General features: G+C 40.9%; 1 protein-coding gene across 1 annotated transcript in view; it reads left to right on the top strand.

The window, feature by feature from the left end:
- AGBL1 (AGBL carboxypeptidase 1) overlaps positions 1 to 18,983 on the top strand; it is a 560,672-nt gene that overhangs the window by 93,939 nt on the left and 447,750 nt on the right. The gene's annotated exons all lie outside the window — the stretch shown is intronic.

Genomic DNA, 18,983 nt, shown 5'->3' with positions numbered 1-18,983 from the left:
ATCAGTAAACATAAATATACAAAAAGAGACACTATTCGGAGCCAGAAAAGTAACAGTAAGCCCATAAAGTGTTATAATGGAGGCAGGCAGGATAGTTCATGGTTTCCAATGTTTATGTGACTATTTTAGGAAGACAGTCAATAGAAATTTATATAGCATATGGTTATTAATTTTATTATTAACTTTGTACAAGCATTGAATATCCGGAATTTTCACTTGGTAGAAATACACTGTATCTTTGAAAATATGCACAACTGACCATCTAAGATAAAAAGGAAGATTAACTAGGTGCATGTTAAAAATATACAACTCAGAAGAAGGGGATATATGTATACTAGTCACACAGTTAATAGCAAAAGGTTGGGCAATCATATCAAGTATGATAAGAGAACCAATTGCCCACATTTCTCGGAAAGATAACTAGGTGTAGAACACAAAATCCTATCTTGGGTTGAATATGACACAATTGGGATTTCCATATCTCTTCAGGGGGATGAATTTCAATTTGAGCTTTGTAAAGACGACAACATAGCTTTTTTCTAGCTTTCCATATGTACATGTACGTTTTTCATGTAGACGAGGAGTCCTCAACAATCTATAGGAGAAGATGTAATATTCTTTTCATAGCTGTTTGGATTAAATTGACTCTTCATAGTCTGATATTTACAAACCAGAAAATTTCCAAAAGTTTCTCTCTCTTTTATTTTAGATGCATTGGCATAATAAAAAACATTATTTTGGTTGCAAAAAGTGCACATATTTTTTATATGCATACTTTTATATTGTAATTTAATAAGAGGGCTATTATAACCATAAATAAAACCATTAACTGTAATGTTGAGAAGCTGAGATTATTTACCTCTAAACGGCCTTAAAACCTATTAGCATTAAATACTTCTCTTAATTGTTTCCAGTTGAAAAAACAATGAAAGTCGGTAGAACTGGTTACTAAATCACACATTTGCTTGATAAATGTAACCTTAGCTTTCCTTCATACTGGAAGCAGGTTTTTATTAGTCCTCTGTATTTACGTGTTAATGTTTCCTTGCATTAGCTTTTTTTTCATTTTGTGAATTGTTTTGTGCATTCAGCTTGTGTTTATATACCCCATATGTGCGGCACAGATTTGTAATGCTTTGTTCAGCGACATGCAAACACAGTGTGGTTCTACATCTCATCAGTCGAAACAGTTGAGACTGACTGCCAGTACAAATATGCTACTTGCAATGAGCGCATAGACAAATACAGTGTGGGGTTTCCTGAAGTTTATTGAGTTCCTATGATTGAGGGACTGTGACTCTGACAAGCCTTTGTGAGTAATGATTATGCTTTAGAATGAAGGGTTGACTTTTTATCCATCACAATGTTGCAATATTGTATTGAAAAGCCTTGCTGACTATGCTTTTCAATACAGGAAAAACAAATGTATACCGATGTAAACCACATAAAACGATGCCAAAAGGACCCTCTTTCGGTGCATGGGGGGGCCGATAATACCCTATAGACATGTTCGACATACATCATGAGCATTTCCCGACATATACTTGAACGTGCACAAAGTGAGGTGTGAACATAGCCTTCCATGAGAAGTTCCTCACTCTCAACTAATTGCCCTATGATGTCTTTATCTGCCCCTGATAGAAGCAATTAACAGTTACTGTATCTTAGCAGTGTAAAGTGAGATAACACAATCATGGGACATGTTAAGTATTTAGAAAACTGTGCTTATTAAAGATCTCTTGTTTTCATTACCGGAATAATGATTTTCTGAGCTGCAAAGCCTGAAATGTAAAATCCACTGATCAATAAAATGGAGCTCTTTATTTTATAATTATATTTAACTTCAGTCACAGATGTTCCCTTTGAATGATGAGAAGGGAAAACAAATGTACTGTTATCAACAAATATGTTTATCCACTTTGAAAATGACAAGAAATGCATTATTTTTATGTTTTTCATAGTATACTCTGGTAGGGAATGGGGCAAGGCAGAGTAACCATTGCAATTCTAATTATCACACAGAAGGAAGCATCTGTCAAATGACAGACGGTTCTTCTGAAAGACCGGAAATATCAGTTGACTCTTCACTTCATTCTCTCCTACTTTGTATCAGAGATCAAAGCAGGGACGGTAAAATTCATCTGATCAGACTACCTAGTAAGGAGAGTACTACATAAGTCGGTGAGTAAATACCTACTAGACACCAGGTGCTGACGTCCCAAACCCCTGGAGACCAAGGGCACTGAACAGTAGACATCAGAGATTGGGGTACTTAACTGGATACTAAATGATAGTAAATTATTGTACCAGAGACAGAGACATGGATTACTTACTGAGTGGACAGGGTGTTCTGTCTCCTAATTGACAGTTATGAGCAGCCGGTACCACGAACTACAGCCGGTCTGTGCCGTGGTTAGAAGTAGAATCACTAATACAAGTCATTTAGACGACTTGAAGCTATAATTCTACTTTAAATCTGTTGCTGGAAGATAGACTCTCTAAAAAAAAACACGAATGTTGTACACACTCCTGCACTAGAATAGTTTGTCTATATATAGTCTGTATAATTGAAGGTGCTCTTTAACCCCTTGGAGAAACGGACAATTTCAGTTCTTCCATTTTCGTTTTTTCCTCCCCGCCTTCCAAAAGCCATAACTTTTTTATTTCTTCATCAACATAGCTGTGTGAGGGCTTTTTTTTTGCGGGACAAGTTGTAGTTTGTCATGGCACCATTTATTGCACTACATAATGTTCTGGGAATCTGAAAAAAATAATTTGTGGGGTGAAATTAGAAAAAAACAACGATTACGCCATGGTTTTGTGGGTTTTGTTTTTACGGCGTCCATCAGGCTGTAAAAATGACATGTGCACCTTATTCTACAGGTTGATATGATTACGGTGATACCAAATTTATGTTTTGTTTTATGTTTTAAAAAAACTAAAAATCTATTTGCTTAAAAAAAAAAGTTTTGTCACCATGTTCTGAGAGCCATAACTTTTTTATTTTTCCTTCAAATTAGCGATGTAAGGAGTTAATTTTTGCAAGGCAAGCTGTAGTTTTGACTGATATAATTTTGGGGTATACGCGACTTTTTGATCACTTTTTATTTCATTTTTTTTAGAGCTAAGGTGACCAAAAAACATCAATTTGCGTGTTTTATAATTTTTATTTTTTTACGGCGTTCACCGAGCGGGTTACACAACGCTATATTGTGATAGTTCGAACTATTATGGATGCGGTGATACCAGTTATGTTAACTTTTATTTTAACATTACTTTAACTTTAATAATTTTTTTTTTTTGGGGGGTTTTTTTAAACATAAAAAAAACTTTTTTAAACTTTAAGACTTGAACCAGCGATCGTTGGATCGCTTGCATGATATACTGCAATACTAATGTATTGCAGTATATCGTGATGTGGACAGTCTCCTTTGGAGCCCTGCCAGAGACACAGCTTGAAAGGAGTACAAAGATGGCAGACCTGGGTGCCTTTATTAGGCCCTCGGGCTGCCATAACAAGCATTGTAAAAGGGCGATCGCGTGCCGTGGGGGTCGCGATGGCGTGTTTGAGGGGGCACCCCCCGATTCTAACAATTTAAATGCCGCGGTCACGATTGGTGTTAAATAGGCGGAATCAAAGTGAACTGTGATTCTGCCCGCTGGAGTGAGGTGTCGGCTGTGTAACACTGTCGACTGCGCTATTGATTCCGTCCAAAACAACGGAACCCTATCACAACGGTGACAGACGGAAATCATTAGCTAGGTTTCCATCACCATTGAGTTCAATGGTGAGGGAAATGGAAGCTAAGGTTTCCGTTTGACTTCCCGCTGAGGGGTTAACCCGACGGAAACCTCCGACGGAACCCCTCAGCGTAAAGAAACGGTGATGTGAACACACCCTTACAGTTCTTGCGTAAAAGCACACATTCATATTCTGCTGAAACATTTAGCTACTGTATGTGTCATAACAAGCCTTGTTTCCACAAAAATATTTACTTTAGATTCAATGGAGACTAGATTAACAGAGGTTCCTTGTCTACCACTTTGAGACAGTTCCTATTAGGGGGAAAAAAGAGAGGTTACAAATCCTTTCCATTGGTAAGTTTTGCTTTATTCCCTCTGATGGTATCTGCGGGGCCGGCGTCAGCACAGCCGGGTGCTGTCGCTGCCATCATGGATCCTCCAGGAGGGGAATCCCCGGCTAGAGCGTTGCCGACGTCCTTAGGACGCAGATACTATTGAACACTATGGCAGAGCAGGGAGATATCTCCCTACTCTGCCATTTACTAGGCTACAGGCCACGTTCAGCCTGCAGCCTGCCTTGTGCTGCGCCGGCCGGGGTGATGACATCACTGGATCACGCCGGCCAACGCAAGGATTCAATCGGCGTTGATTCACGGAAGTATGAAGTATGACTTTTTTTGTTTTATTTGTTTGGAGGTCTCCTTATGGCGAGGGGGATCGCTATATGGCACTATCTACAGGAGGGGGTAACTATATGGCTCTATCTAAAGGAGGGGGATCGCTATATGGTGCTATCTACAGGAGGGGGATGCTGTATGGTGCTATATACAAGGGGGGCTGTATGGTGCTATCTACAGGGGGGCTGTATGGTGCTATCTACAGGGGGGCATATGGCGCTATCTACAGGGGGGGCTGTATGACTCTATCTACATGGGGGGTCTGTATGGCGCTATCTACAGGGTGTACTGTATGGCGCTATCTACAGGGGGTACTGTATGGCACTATCCAAAGGGGGAGGCTGTATGGTGCTCTCTACAGGGTGGATCTGTATGGCGCTTTCTACAGTGGCGGCTGTATGGCACTATCTACAGGGGGGCTGACGCTATCTACAGGGGGAGATGTGTGGCGCTGTCTACAGGGGGCTGTACTGCGATATATACAGGGGAGCTGTATGGTACTCTCTACAGGGGGCTGTGGGGCACTACCTGGGAGGGGGGGCTGTGTGGCACTAACTAGGAGGGGGCTGTGTGGCACTAGCTGGGAAGGGGGCTGTGTGACACTACCTGGGAGAGGGGCTGTGTGGCACTACCTGGGAGGAGGGCTGTGTGGCACTATCTACAGAGAGCACTAAATTTATGGAGGTACAATTTAGGGGCCTAACTTCTGTATGGGGAGCATAAACAGGGCTTAACTTCTATATGGGGGCGCAAAGTGACGTTTTCTGACATTTTACTGTAACTGTGTGTTCCCCCGCAAAGGGGCCCACTAAGTCTGTGTCGCCCAAGGGCCCACATAAACCTGGAGCCGGCCCTTGGTATCTGTCCCTGTTTTAGAATGGTAGAATTAGTAATATCCCCCATATTTGTAATAATATCTCCCATATTCTTAATAAAATCTTCAATATTCAGAGTAGTATCTCCCATATTCTCATTAATACCTCCCATATTTATAGTAGTTATATCTAATTTTGCTAGTAATATCTCATAATCTTAGTAATGTCTCAAATTCTCAGTTATATCTTTAATATCTCCTGTATTCTGCGCAATATCTCCCATATTCCATAGCCTCAGTACTCTCAAATTCTCAGTAATTTTTCATATGCTTAGTAATATCTCCCATATTCTTAATAACATCTCCCATATTCCTATTAATATCTCCCATAGTATTAGTAATATCTCCCATATTCATAGTAGTAATATCTCATATTCTTAGTAATATATTAGTCTCAGTAATATATATCAAATTCTCAGTAATATCTCTCATATTCTTAGTATATATTTTTCTGATTAGTCTTTTAACAGAGATTGTTATGGCTCTAGTTCTTTTCGCAGACAGTGGATGACTAGATATACTCCTGATAATAATAAAATGCAATGTGTGAATATTGCAGTTTTATAAACCTGTGTCATCGCATGCTTACAAATGTAATGGGCTCATTCACCCATAATGGCTTTTGCACTCAATTAGCAATTTGTTTAATGAAGATTCTGACTTCTAAATATGCTTGAATAAAAAAGACGACTAAAACTGTTGAAGAACTCGAGACAGAAAATATGAAAGGAGGCACTTGTGTTGGATATTGGAAATAATGATCCTGAAGAGAATGTACACAGTTTAATTAAGCACATTGATTAAATCAATATGATTCAACTGCTTAGTGCTCAAATCATCTTAATCTCATTAAATGTAATTCAGGCCTCAATAATTGATTAATAATGCATTATAGTTTATGAATTATTGACTTCAAGTTATTATAATTGTGCGTCTATCTGCATGCTAGCTAATGCTGAATGTTAATGACGCAGGCCGGAACTTGGGTTGGAGTAACTTTTCAAAGAAAACATGACATATTTTTTTTCAGTGAAGGACAATTCAGATTTTGTAATGGCTTTATCAGAACATTTCAAAGCATTTTCATTGCTTTATGCTTTTTCTTTTTTTGTGCAAGGGATAGTACAAGCATCTTAACACTCTAATTGTAGTAATTGATTTGGAAGGAAGATGCACTTGTGTGAATATTGATCCAAGAGATTTGACTTCAGATAATAAGGCCTTTCAAAACCGTCTTAATAACACGTTAATATGCTCTGTGGCTTGCAGCTCAAGATGTGTTCCGACTTTCAGAGAGATTCTAATTGTGGGAAGGACAGATTTTTTCTGAAATCGCTAGGCAAGGGCAATCCTCTATTTTAGTATAATGTACTTTTCTGTGAAGTGCTCAGATCCCCTGTGGTATTGTTTTCTGATGTAGATTAATGGGTGTTTATCACTAGCTATTTTAATTAATGATTGGAAGTTTGTAGTTAATATGTTCCTTTGCTCTAAAAAATAACGCTTCCCGTGTGACATCTTGCAACTTTTACTAAAGATGTTTTTTATTTTCTTAATTTTGTTTTTTTTTGGGCTAGAGGCTCATCTAAAGGCTTATGTGCCCTGGGCAACATTTCTGCTTGCCCCCTCCTCCCCCACCTACTATAAAACCAAAATCTTGCCCAGTTTTAAATTTTTATCCTTGAAATTAAACCCTCACCTCACAGACAGTACACCCACCTCACATATACAAACACAATACCCTCTGACACACAGATAAAGTCTTACTTGCTTAAATCCTCCTTCGCCTCTGCAGGCTTCTATTCGCCATGGTCCTACTGTTGTCGCTGAGGCATCCAGCTGCCAGCTGCTAGCTATACTGGGGACGACGACCTGTGGGTTCCTTGCAGTAAATGTGCACATATCCGTACAGAGTTTAAACCAGGTATCCCTTAAACCCTGCACATCAGTTTAGCCAGCACCAAACCAGTTGCGTTCTTAAGGGTCCACTATCTCGCCCGAGAAATCGTAACAGTATGTTATAACACCACAGGGGACTGTGTTATCGCCATTTTTATTTGCGCTATATACGGCAGATTTTAGAAGCTGTCATCTGCAGAAATTCTCTGATGATTCCGTAATTATGGGGGCAGTAAAGGGGGACTGTGATAAAGAATATAGGGATGTGATATCTGAATTTGTTAAATGGAGTGTGGATAATGGGTTGGAATTAAATATTGGGAAAACAAAAGAAATGATTGTTGATATACGCAGGAAAAAAAGAGATAGTGGTGCCGGTGTCTATTCTGAATCAGGAAGTGGAGAAAATGAGATCGTACAAATATTTGGGTATATATTTGGACCAGAATTTGGATTGGATCGAGAATACAGAAAAGGTGTACAAAAAGGCAATGAGCCGGTTGTATTTTTTTACGTCATTTGCGCACGTTTAATGAGTGTGATAAAATTATGTTAATGTTTTATAACTCTGTGGTGGCATATACCGAAGGCAGCGCTTAATAGGAGCACAAAGATGGCGGACCTGGGGGCCTTCATTAGGCACCCATAGCAACCATCATCACGCCGCGATTGCATTGCGGGGGGTGCGATGAGCTGTTAGAGGGGGTCGCCCCCTCTTTCTAACGATTTAAATGCCGCGGTCGCTATTGACCGTGGCATTTAACAAGCTAAATGTGCGGGATCGCGCTCAATTGCGATCCTGCTCGATACTCTGAAGTGTCGGCTGTAATATACAGCCGACACCCGCATCGTATGGAGCGGGTTCACTCCGTGAGCCTGTTCCATACTTCACCTACCCGAATTTGGCGTATGGATATGTCAAATGTCGGAAAGGGGTTAAAGATGAGGTTGGTCTGAAACACAGCCCTTTAAATCAACATTGGTATTTAAATATCTGGAAAAATAGAAACCTGAAAAGAATTTCATTAAGTTGCCAAGACCAATAAAGAGTTAAGAAGAATAAAGAGAAATGTAATTTAAATAGGAAAGGCAATATATGTTTTCCATGTGTACCAAGATGAGTTGTATATCTCCCTGTTTTCTGCTGTGTTTCATCAGACCAATAAATCTGAATGTTCTGAGACAGAGGTGACCTAGGTTTGTCTGCCTTTGTTTCTGTAAAATTTCTCCCTGAAGGCCAATGCTTCCGCTAGGTGAGATGATTATACCTTCAATTTGTCTTTGCAGTTAATTAGGATATTGGGAAGGAAGATAACATTTTAGGAGGTGAAAGGAGGACATGTGTTCATGTAAACTGTGTCACGTGTCAGTTATTAATAACTGCTGGCTGCGGGTGAAAGTCTGGTACAATGGCAGGAGATACCAGAGGTTACTGGCTCCCTACAGTACAGGGTAGGGGCCCAAGGGTGGCCCTTTTAATTTTTCTTGTACAGTTGTGTTATTGACCAGAAATAAAATTTTCTGTATGTTTCATTCGTTACTTGATATGATACTAGGTATAGTGAGAATTAACCACCATCAGGAACAAATATGTTGTTCAGTTTTTTCCATTGGCCTGCCCTGTCTATCCATCAATAAGTATGGGCGCTTTGCTTCACAAATTTGCATGACATGTTGCTGTGGTAAAATAACAGGATTTCTGCAATCTCAAAAAAATAAAATAAAGGTTGCAATCAACCTTGAGACATTTGTGTAGAATGTGATATATTTAGACTTTTAACAATGGTCACAAGGTTAATTGCAAAGTTTTTCCCTAATAGAAAAAGACAACCCACAGACGACGCCATTCAGACCTTGCCTTAAACTAACCCTTTTCCGGCCATAGTCATTTTTGGGATTTTCACTTTCGTTTTTTCCTCCCCACCTTCCAAAAGCCATAAATTTTTTATTTTTCCATCAATATTGCTGTATTGACAGGCTTGCTTTTTGCGGGACGAGTTGTAGATTTTCACTGCACCATTTATTGTACCACATAATGCGGTGGGAAACTGGAAAAAAAATGTTTGTGGAATAGGAGGAATAGGAAAACAACAGCGAATCCTACATATTTTGTAGGGGTTTTGTTTTTACGGCGTTCAGCATGCGGTATAAAGGGCATGTTAACTTTATTCTGTGGGTAAATACAATTGCGGTAATACCAAATTTATATAGTTGTTTTTATGTTTTACTACTTTTACAAGAAAATAACAGATTTTTAAAAATAAATTTAGAGTTTTGTCGCCATATTCCGAAAGCCATAACTTTTTTATTTTTCCGTCGATTGAGCGGTATGAGGGCTTATTCATTTTGCAGGACGAGCTGTAGTTTCTAGCCCCCCCCCCCAGTTTTTAGCAATTTAAATGCTGTAATCGCTAATGACAACGGCATTCAACGGGTTAAACGAGTGGGATCGCGCTTGTGTGGGATCCCGCTCGTTACACTGAAGTATCGGCTGTAACAGCCGACACCCAATGTGCACTGTATATATTCGGCGGATTTCGGGAAGTGGTTAAAAATTGGTCTTTGTGGAACAACTAAAGGTAAGAAGGAACCTATTTTTCAGCTAAGGGAATTAAATAAATGTAGTATACCTGAAATTGTGTTTTAATGTGCATGGAAAAAAATCCATGCACTTGCTGTAGAAACAAGCCCATTCAGATGTATAGAATAGATTTTTTAGTTGCAGTTTTGCAATGAAGCATGTGAACATACCCTAAGGCCACGTTCAGACGTGGCGGAATTGTTCCACTGAAAATGTTGCTGCAGATTCTTTGCGAATTTGCAGCACCATTTTGACAGGTAATTCCAACGTTGCAGATATCACAGCGGACTTGCTACAGATTTCAGCCTTTACAATGCAAATGCTGAGATCCGCAGTGAAATTCTGCTTCTTCTCCGCAACATAATGAGCATTCTGTGGAGGGAAAATTCTGCACCACAGCCTAAATTCTGCACTGTTATTTTCCACAACGTCTGAACTAAGTTTCCGAAAAATGTATAGAAACAAATGTAAAAAATGTCTGCTGCAGAATTCCACTGCGGACTATCTGCAGCGGAATTCAACAACAATTCTGCCACGTCTGAACATGGCCTTACTGTTTGGAGCTGCATTGTTGTACATTAAGATAATTTAGATCACCCACGATATTATGTAAAACTGTAAGGATGGCGCCGCAGGTGATATAAGGTCTAAGCAGGGTAGTGTGGGAAATAATACCAAAGAGATGTCTTGAACCAAAACAATTATATAGAACAAAATAGTCCAAAATAGTATTTGTTAGATAATCTTTATTAGCCCAAAATTGGAAAAAATACCCCAGCTACAAATATATACAAAGGGATAAAAAACATAATTTAAAAACAACCTCAGGGGAAAAGGACCAACATTTACTATAAGAATGGACAGTGGCGTAGCTATAGGGGTTGCAGTTGCGACCGGGTCCCTAAGCCTGGGGGACCACACGGCACCCGTTGCCATACAGCATGCTGATTAAATAAATTTTGTGTGCAGTGAAGCCGGCACTTCCTGGTTATGGTCACATGGTACACTTAGTGTACCATGTGACCGTGACTTCACATGAGGGGCATTCCAGCCAGCAAGGAAGAGCCAGTGCGGAGGACTCCAGGTGAGCTGCAGAGTCTGTAATATAATGTATTATGTTGTAATGTAATGTAATGTATTGTATTGTGTTTTATTGTGTTGTCTTGTAATGTATTGTGTTGTAGTGTATTGTGTTGTATTGTGCTGTCTGTGCTTGCCGTGGAGAGGGGGGGGTTTAAATTACAGCCCCCCCTCCTCTCTCCACCGCAAACTGCCCAATACAACACAATACATTACAAACTGTGGGTCGCGTCCCCCTTGGGGGTCGTGTGAAGACCACCGGGGTCACGAGTCACTCACCGAGGTCCCGGATCTATTCAATGCTGGAGCAAGGAGCTGACGGCTGACTCCTTGCTCCAGTATTCACTGTGCCCTGAGCAGCTCGACACCGACAGGCGCGATGTAGCGACATCACCGTTCCTGTCTGCGCAGAGTCACTCACAGCACACACCGGACGAGGCGAAGTATCCTCCACCCAGCGTGGGAACGGGGATAGGTAATTATGTTATTTTTCTGTTATGCACATATGGGGGCATTATACTGTATGGGGGGCTGATATGGTGGGTGGGATTATACTGAATGTGGGGCTGATATGGCGGAGGGGGGGCATTATACTGAATTGGGGCTGATATGACAGGGGGTATTATAATGCATGGGGGGCTGATTTTTCAGGGGGTATTATACAGTATGGGGGACTGATATGGCATGGGACTGATAAGGTGGGGGGCATTATACTGCATGGGGGAGCTGATATGGGGGAATTATACTGTATGGGGGCTGATATGGGGGCATTATACTGTAGGGCGAGCTGATATGGGCGGGAATTATACTGTATGGGGAGCTGATATAGGGGGACATTATACTGTATGGGGATCTGATATTGTGGGCATTATACTGTATGGGGAGCTGATATTGGGGGCATTATACTGTATGGGGAGCTCATATGGGGGCATTATACTATATGGGGAGCTCATATGGGGGCATTATACTGTATGGGGGCTGATATGGGGGCATTATACTGTATGGGGAGCAGATATGGGGGCATTATACTGTATGGGGAGCTGATATGGGGGCATTATACTGTATGGGGGCTGATATGGAGAGGCATTATACTGTATGGGGAGCTGAAATGGGGGGCATTATACTGTATGGGGATCTGATATGGGGGCATTATACTGTATGGGGAGCTCATATGGGGGGCATTGTACTGTATGGGGAGCTGATATGGGGGGCATTGTACTGTATGGGGAGCTGATATGGGGGGCATTATACCTTATGGGGGCTGATATGGGGGGGCATTATACTGTATGGGGAGCTGATATGGGGCATTATATTGTATGGGGGCACTATATTGTATGGGGCAGCTATGTGGGGCATTATACTGTGGGGCTGATATGGGGAGCATTTTATGGTATGGGGCAGTTATGGTGGGCATTATACTGTATGGGGCAGTTATGGGGGCATTATACTGTATGGGGGAATTATACTATGGGGCTGTTGGGCAAGGCAGCTGGGCATAGGGGCGCGCAGGGGTCTGGTGATTGTGGTGATGAGGAGGGGTAGGGGGCCCAAGCTGAATTCTTGCACCCGGGCCCATGAGCCTTTAGCTATGCCACTGAGAATGGATGTAACAAAAGTGCAAAAAGTTAAGTTGAATCACCTGTGGTAGACATGATGGCAGATGGAAGTTTACACCAGGAGACACCTCAACGCGCATTTCACAATCTTCGTCAGGAGAGAATATCCCATACAGGGTTTAAATACTGAACCAGAAACAGCGATTTCCAATGGCGCATATCGTATCACGGACCTGCCCAGCATCAAACCACCAGTGTCATTGCAGTCACTTGACGCGCATGTGCATTCATCTCCGTAACTTTTTAAATTTTAAATAGAAGAACCTTAGAACAAACTCTACAGATACTCAGGTGAGAGAACTGTCCACCTACCATCTTGCCCATCGAAGCATATAAAGCCATATATAATCACATATGAGACTGTTGCAACAGATGGACGAGGAGCGATCACTATGGCAACCACCAAAAGCATCGCCAGGCAGACTAGCGTTAACATGTATATTATTTATATTATTATGGGTATATTTAGAAAAAATATAATATATCATTTAATATACCTGTAATGGCGGGGTAGGGAGACAGACAGGTGAGCCCTAATCTACCCGCCACTCAGTCCCTGTCTACTTGCAACGGCCTGTCCTAAGTGACGGCGTACAACTGGGCGACGGTCCCTACGCTCACTAAGTGCACGACAGACAAACAGACAAGGGTACACAGAAGCTAAGGGAAATGGGGCTGTTGCCCACGGCAACCTGGTGAGCAACAAGAATAGTGAACGAGTCGAGTCAAACCAGGAGTGGACGAGGTACAAAACGCAGAGCAGGAGAATAGTGAACGAGCCGAGTCAAACCAGGAGTGGACGAGGTACAAAACGCAGAGCAGGAGAATAGTAGGTCAGGCCAGGGTCAATATGAAGCAGAAGACAAGTAGTAAGCAGCAGCAGAGCCAGGAAACAGACTGAAAGAATCACAGGCAAAGGAGGAGCAGGAAGTGAAGTTATAAATAGACAGAGGGCGGGAGCTAGCTCTGTCTGGCCAGGCTGTGATAGGCTCTTCCACTCCTCAGCCTCCCCGACTGATTGGTGGAAGAAGGGGTCACTCGACCAGACTTAGGAGCAGGTGCAGAGTGAGTAACCACGGGCGTCGACACAGAAGCTGTGTCAGGCAGATCCTTTACAATACCAATACATGTTACAGAGAAGGACCCCCTACGGAAAACAGACAATAATATAAGCTTAAATTGAATATACTTTAAATATATATGTGAAGAATAGTAGGATGTGCCGAATAGTAGTGCCGATTAGAACGTTGAGCAGAAAGATCATACTGCGCATGCGCCGAGTAAAGAGGAGGAACAAGCGCGCTCGTTACAGACAGTATGAGGCCAGGCATAAATGTGCCGATTATGCTACCTGGTCCCTGTCAATCAATGTAAGAAGTGAGGGAGGGGGGTTGAACTGGGGAGCGACGTAAGAGCATTTAGGTGCAATGGTGACGCCCTTGTTGCACTTAAATGCTCATTAGCACAAACGTAATAAAACTTATTTCTCTACAAAGGAGGCAGTATGCAGAAAATGAAAATAAACGCTAGAAACAGGTTAGTCTCCTCTACAATACCCTGTTACTAGTTTAATATGGACATTCTGGTGACAGACTCCCTTTAAGCTCCCTCGATGTTATACCCACATTGATCTTGTTACAGGGAAACTGTGCGTCATAGACCACATTCCTCACATTGCAATTAATAAATTGTGCACCTTTGTACCTTTGTACACCTTAGTATGATCTGAGCCAAAAAAAGTTTCAATTCTCTCCATTACCCGACTTGCCCCACATTTCCAACATGATACATTTCCGCATTTAGGCCCCCTAGATCCAAAAATATACTGGTACATTGGAGGGGGAACAAAGTGGCTCTGGATGTGCATGTTACATAGATTGGGGCTATGGGGACGTGTCATTGCTGGACGAGGAGTAAGTATCTTGGACAACCGTTTGTCTGTTTTTAGTATAGACCAATGTTTATGAAATATATCATGCATAGCATTACATTGTTTGTTATACCCGGAAATTAACCTTACCACGTTTTTGGCAGACCCATTTCTTGGTCTAGGTTTCAGAAGATCAATCCGATTCATGGCCCTTGCATGTTCATATTCCCAAGTGACGTGAGATTTTTCATAACCTTTATTTAGGAACCTCTTCATTAGGTCCTTAGATCAATGTTCATAACAATCATCATAGGAACAGCTACATCTAGCTTGAAGAAATTTCCCTTGTGGAATAGCTTTAATGATATGTCTAGGGTTGGGAGGAGTCAGCAATTAGGTAGGAATTTACTGAAGTCGTTTTTCTAAAAATATCTGTCACAATGATTCTGTCGGTCCAGGAATTCCATTTCAGTCTTACTGTATTTGCTCACAAGTTTGATGTTCATATCATTCACATTCAAATATTCCAGAAACAGCATTAGATCTTCCTCAGTGCCCTGCCAAATAAATATCACATCATCTATATAGCATCTCCAGGACACTACAGATGTTTCAAAAGGGTTTTGTTCATTCAGATTCATATTTGTTTCCCAAAAACCCATAACTAAATTTGCTTATGATGGAGCACAGATTGCCACCATCGGCGTACCTTGATTTTGTAGGTAATATTTGTAGCTTAATGTCACTACTGACAATATACATATCTTTTTCAAGTCTCAATCCTTCAAGTGATATCAGTAAATCTGTCGAGTTCCGACTATATGAGGGGAGAGCCCCTACATATGGTCTTAAATAGAAATCAATGAACCTACATGACAGTTCAAATATCCCCCCAATCCCCGAGATAATTGGTCAACCAGGAGGACATTGGACATTTTTATGAACTTTCGGTAAAAAGTATAGGGTTGGAACCCTTGGTTCAATAACTGTGAAACCCTTAAATACCTCTTGTGTAATGATTCCATCATCAAACAGTCACTTTAGAATTGTTTCTAAATAGTTAAACAAAGTAATTGGGTTCTGTTGTTCTACCCTATATGTATCAATATTATTCAATTGTCATCTGACCTCCTGTTCGTACATATCACTGAGCCTTGCCACAGTATTTTCCCCTTTGTCCGCAGGTTTAAATACAATATCTTTCATTTGTCAGTTCCTTCAGAGCCTTCCGTTCACATATAGTCAGATTGTCACTAAAGTTATCAGATATTGTCCTCAGTTTTTCAGTGACTAACCTGACAAAGATATCAGCCTGCGGACCAAGGGAGAAAGCTGGAAAAGTTGTGGACTTCTTACGGGTATATGGGGGAATATTCCTCTTGGCTCATCCCCATTTAAGTTTTCATCCAATAACTCCTCCAGTGCTCTAAGAGCCTCTCTTTCTCTCCACTCCATGGCACAAACTGGTCTGGACTAAAGAAGTGTGTTTTTAACATCAACTTGCAAGAAAATAAATGCAAATCTTTAACTGCTTAAAAAAAGATCAAAATTAGCTACGGGAGAAAACTGAAATCTGAGCACCCGAAAAACAATTATTGGACAAATTAATTACCTCTAGAGTTGTATTTTTCTGGGTCTCCCGGATCCTTAGTGTGGGAAGTACGGTATGTAGAACAAAAGTTGTGGCAAAGGTCTTTACTCAGACCAGTGTTACTTCACACCTGGTCACAGCAGACAACAGAACACTTCTCAGCATTTGAGAGGCACAGTCCTATATAAACAAATTCTGGTTGGTTCAGGCAGATAGAAATGGCTGGCTTACCACTTAAGAACAGAGTTAAGGGCACTACTGCCTGATACAGGGGCTACGTCCTGAATAAATTCCAGCCTAACTAGGCCTCATATATCGTATTCTCCACCCCCCCCCATCATGAGGAAGCAGCATAGCCACTATCCTCCCCGTTTATATGGAATGGAAATACACAAACTAAAATTGTGTCTGTTCCGTTTCTCCTGGTGCCAAATAAATTAATCCAATCATCACTGCCTGCACTTGCCAAAAAATAAAATAGAATATAGAATCAAAAACATTTTATGCTTTCTAGAATGCCACTCCAGGGGGGAAAAACAGGAGCAAATATCAACACAGATGCATTTAAAGACACAGTGTACAGAATTAAATGCAACACTCAATATATGTAAACCCCTAACCTCGCTGAGCTATGCTGTTTCCGTAACTCACCATAGAAGTGAATGGCAGTTACGAAAACAGTGTAGCTCGCACGCTACGCTGATTCCGTAACTACCATTCACTTCTATTGGAGTTACGGAAACAATGTAACTCAGAGAGCTACGCTGTTTTCGTAACACCTGACCATCTAAATCAGGAAGTGTCTGGGAGGCAGCAGAAGCCGGGAAAGGTAGAACAGGGTTTAGGGGTCCCCGTTCTAGAGATAGGTGGTGGGACCCGCATCTATCTGACACTTATGGCATATCCTATGGATATGCCATACATTTCCCTGATTTGCAAACCCCTTTAATGGAGGTTGTCCAATGATAAATATAGTAAAAGGACATGCCACATATGTTGAATGATCACAGCAAACCGTATAAAGCTACTTTAAAACTTTAACTCTCTGAATTGTTTAAGGACATGCAACACAAGGCAGCTGGGATTGTACAATAGATTTCTATCCTGGGTTTTATTGCTAGATTAAATACGTGAATAATAAGTGAAATGACAAGTCAAGAAATAAACGAGGGAGGAATGGAGTTGACCATGCAAGATATCTTGTCGCTTGGCATTGATTGTGTCTGTGTTGAGGGAGGGATGTGAGAGAGCAGCGTGAAGGGAAAACCAAACAGTTAATCTTTATTCCTCGTTCTGTCACCTCTCCACTCAGGTTGAACTGCAAACCTCAGTGAGCTATTAGCACGGCCAGGCAATTCCTGATGTGCTGGATGGTTCGGGAGATTAAGACAAGTGTAGCATATTACCTCTGCTTTTCATTTCCTTGGTAGAATCAGATATATAGATGGAGAAATAAAAAGAGGAGCGGAAAGGCAGATGCAGTGGTAGAATGATGAGAATAGTTAGGAGTGGAGCTTTAGAAATGTATGCTATATTCCGCTGATAACAGGTCCTATAAAACATGTCCATATCAGTACAGCCAGGCGTCAGAGACTTAATGTGCTCATGGCATAGACTTAGGCTCAGGCTAGTCTATGAAGAAACTCACATGTATTTTGTGGCTGAAATGTTATTGCTTCTTAATCTTTAGTCAAATTTTTCTCTTTCAAACATTAGTGCCTGAATGTACTATATATATATATATATATATATATATATATATATATATATATACACATATATAGAGAGATGTATGTATATATATATATATATATATATATATATATATATATATATATAGTACATTCAGGCACTAATGTTAGAAAGAGAAAAATGTATATGTTGTGGCCATCCTCTTATGAACACTGTTCAAAGCAAAGTTGTGAAACCAAAAAATTGCAACAGAAAATGTAAAAATAAAGTTAAAATAATATAATTATAAACATTTTTATGATAATGTTTCTTAAATGTGAAATTGAACTTTAGTTAGGATTTATACATTTTCTATAGTGTCCAGTGTCTATTATATATATATATATATATATATATATATATATATATACAGTTTGAAACGGCATCTCTAACTGGTATCCAATATAAAGATCATATAAGGGATCTGCATGATGAGCAATTCCCTAAAATGTTATTTGAATTATCTAATAACATTGCAGCAGTATTCATTCTTTTAGAGTTTTTTCTATTTTTACTTTCAAACCATAGAATTATATGTATTATATGTTCTAACAACATTTATTTAATAAAGCTGTCCCCTCATTTGTGGGCTATGAATTTTTTGCCATGAATTTTTGAGTTACAAAGTGGTGAAACTCTCAAATGCAGCAGGTATGCGAATATGGCACCGTTTGACTGAGAAATTCTCCCCTAGAACTGTGCCTGCGCCATCACCTGTGGGAGGACAGCTGTGTTTAAGAGTCGGTCTCCTGCGTCAACGGCTGAGATCGGAGATAACACCAATCACGGTTGTTTAACCCCTTCGATGTTAGGCTGAGTTCACACAGGGCGGATACGCTGTGTAAAAACATGCAGCGTATCTACCCTGTGCTCCCCAGGGAATTGCGGGCAAAAACCGCACCAAACTGTGGTGCAGTTTTTCGCCTGGAATGTCCGCTGCGGAAAACTGCAACGTTTCATCCGAGGAGACCACTGCAGACTGTGATTGGCTGCGGAGGCAGTCACATGGGATGAAACATCATCACAGGAGGCCAGCCCTCTGACATCACCCAGGCCGGCCTCCTAGGATGACGTTTCATCCCATGTGACCGCCGCCACAGCCTGTGATTGGCTGCAGCGGTCACATAGGATGAAACCTCATTCCAGAGGCTGCCCTGGAGAAAGAAACACAGACTTCTGGACAAGTATAAGGTTTTTTTTATATGAGTCGCGCTTTTTGCGGTGGAATCGCTGCGAACCCGCCGCAAAAAAACGCAACAACTGCTATTTGTTGCAGGTTTTACCTCCCATTGAATTAAATGGGGAAAATCCGCAACAAAT

Source organism: Rhinoderma darwinii, chromosome 3, assembly GCF_050947455.1.
Source record: "Rhinoderma darwinii isolate aRhiDar2 chromosome 3, aRhiDar2.hap1, whole genome shotgun sequence".
In the NCBI taxonomy this organism is placed as follows: domain Eukaryota; kingdom Metazoa; phylum Chordata; class Amphibia; order Anura; family Rhinodermatidae; genus Rhinoderma; species Rhinoderma darwinii.
This window is presented reverse-complemented; position numbering and strand designations above follow the sequence as displayed.